General features: G+C 45.6%; 1 pseudogene; it reads right to left on the bottom strand.

Annotated features, from left to right (window-relative positions):
* Window positions 1–748: 748 nt before the first annotated feature.
* LOC103726051 lies at window positions 749–1,512 on the bottom strand (annotated as a pseudogene).
* Between the last annotated feature and the right edge of the window lie 1,340 nt (window positions 1,513–2,852).

Raw genomic sequence — 2,852 nt, 5'->3', positions numbered from 1 at the left:
TTTGATTCTGTAAGGTTACAATACTTTGTTGAACCAACTTTAGTTCCTCCCTTATTAGGTTGGACAACTGGCTGTGCTGGACTTGTTGGAACCCAATCACTGTGACCCCCAGGGTTGCTGTGCCCATTGAAGCTACCCCAGGAGAACAGGGAGTACGTCTTGGGCAGACTCCAGCCCCACTCTTTGCCAAAATATCCCAAAAGAGCAATGGCTCTTTTTTTGTCTATGGTGATAGATTTGCACTTCCTTGCTTGGGAGAACATCTAAATCAGGGACGAGTAAAACTAGATGACAGTCCTCTCCTGGGTAGCAAGTGTGGGTGCTGCTTGAGCAGGAGAAATAAGTTTCCTCAGGGGCTGGGGACCTGGGAGAAAGGTAGGTACAATTTTCTTCTTTCCCAATACGTAAGGCTTCCCCCAGAGACTGAAGCAGAAGCCTGTTGCCATCTCATTGACTACTTAAGTTCCTGACTTCCACCCAGTGTAGGTCATTTGACTTGATCTTATGCATATCTAGCAATCATTTCCTAAGTCAGGGTTGATTTGTACCAATAGTTCGTGGCTGGTGTTTATGAGTCTGAGCATCCTTTTTTTTTTTGAATTTTTTTGAAACAATTTAATAAATCTCTTGAGGACTGCATATATGTAAGGCTGCTTGGTAGTATTCTGAAATATCACAGCAGTAGTCATTTTCCTGACTGCTTTGTGGTCTTCAATAATGGTCAGGAGTGACATGTATGAAACTGCTGTCAAGTGAGTAAGACTGCATTTATACAGCCATCATTTACAGCATTGTGGGTAACCTGGGCATATTTTCCCCACATAACCTTGCCTCCTTGTGTCACAAGGCCCAACTCACTCATATTGACTTCAGTGACTGTACCTTTCATGATTACACCTTTGAGTTGTATACAGTGGAGATGATGGATTCTTTTTCATACCAAATAGGCAAATGGTGGCTTTCAGTTCAGGATGTGTTACATGGGCATTCTTCAAACGTAGGCCCATTGGCCTAATGAACGTTTCATATTTAGGTGGTTTTCTCATAAAACCATCACTGCCAAAGCAGACTTTAGTAACCATCCTCTTCCACGCTTTCTTTTCTCTCTTTCCTGTTCGAATAACTTTCAGTACTTCTGTTTCTCCTTGAGCACGAACTTTGGGCAGAGGGACTTCCCATTTTCCTGCCTTCTCTTTCCGTTTTTGTTTAATCATGTTGGAAAGTACTTTTGCTCTGGACAGCTCTTCTCTGTCCAGCAGATAGGCAGGCATTACTCCCTGTGGGGTCTTTTCATCATCCGTTTGGTGTTTCTCTTTTCATGCATCTTGATAGTCTTTTTCGTTTGTATTTTCTCAGCATGGTGCTGTGTATGGTACGGCTTAGCCTTCAGACCAATCATTGTTTTTGCCTTCTTTGAACGTTCATGGGCCTTATGACTTTCTTTCTCTTTTTCTCATGGTAATCCAAACCATATCCATAGTGTTTACGGTGTGTCCTAGTTTGTTTCTCCATTGCTGTGACGAAGTACTCTGACCACTACCAACTTGGGAAGAAAAGCATTTATTTTATCTTACATCTTCCAGGTCGCAGTTCATCAGGGAGCCCAAGGTAGAAACTCAAGGAAGGAACCTGGAGGCAGGAGCTGGAGCACAGGCCATGGAGGAATGCTGCTTACTGGCTTGCTCCCCTGGCCCCTGCTCAGCCTGCTTTCTTATGCAACACAGGTCCACCTGCCCAGGGATGGCACCACCCACAGTGGGCTGGGCCCTCCCACACCACTCAACAATCAAGAAGATGCCCCTCAGACATGGCCACAGGCGAGTCCAATGGAGGCAACTCCCTAATTGAGGCTCCTTCAACTCAGGTGTGTCAAGTTGACACTAAAACTATCCAGCACACAGTGTAATTCAACATATTCATTTTGTGACATGGTGACAACCTCAGAGCTGCCAGGCAGAACTTCCAACATGCACAGAAGATCTCAACTTTCAGGTTTCATGGACCCATGAGCTGATTTCACACAGCCCCCAACAGGAAAGACTTTTTTTGGTCTTTTGAGACAGGGTCTCCCTATAATCCCAGCTGGCCTGGAACTCACTACATAGACCAGGCTGGCCTTGAACTCACAGAGATCTGCCTGCCTCTGCCTCCTGAGTGCTGGGATTAAAGGCATGTGCTACTATGTCTGGTTGAGTCCGAGCTTCTTTATTAGGGGGCATTGGGGTCAAACTTAGATGGGTTGTTACTAAAAAGGGGGTCCTTTGGTTTTGGGGCCCAAGGGTCTAAAGTATTAATTCTACAGACTGGTACTGTCACATTGGTTGCTGTGATTATAAGTTGCAAAGTTTGTAGGGTATACCTCATTCTTGAGACATGTCAGCCCATCCCAAAGTTTCGACTTCCCCATAAGGGTTTTTTTTCCGTAGTTAATTCCCATATTATGCCACCTTGGTGTCCTCCTTCATGACCTGTCACAGCTTTAATTCCCTGTCCTAAAGTGGGAGCTCCTTGCCAAGCTCCCTCAGTGGTGAAGTCAACACATGACCAGTTATTCAGGAAAGACCTGTAAAGTTCTCTACATCCATCACCCTGTCCTCTGGGGATACGTCCATATGCAGCAATATTTTGGGGAGATCTTTCGAAGCCAGCACAGTCCACTCTCCCAGCCTGGGTGGTCCCATCAGAACACGATGAAGTCAATGGGACAATCTGCTGACCAAAACTGGGTCGGAAACATCTTCTAAGGGAGATGAAGCATGCCTGTTGGTGGAGGGGTGACAATGAGTTGTATTAATAGGTACCTAGGACTGGGGGCCACCTTGGGACAGGATGACCTTCCAAACTAGCTCAGT

The sequence above is a fragment of the Nannospalax galili genome, unplaced genomic scaffold (genome assembly GCF_000622305.1).
Source record: "Nannospalax galili isolate Female #2095 unplaced genomic scaffold, S.galili_v1.0 scaffold28, whole genome shotgun sequence".
NCBI classification, from domain to species: domain Eukaryota; kingdom Metazoa; phylum Chordata; class Mammalia; order Rodentia; family Spalacidae; genus Nannospalax; species Nannospalax galili.
The sequence above is the reverse complement of the archived record's forward strand: the minus strand, read 5'-3'. Positions and strand labels throughout refer to the sequence as shown.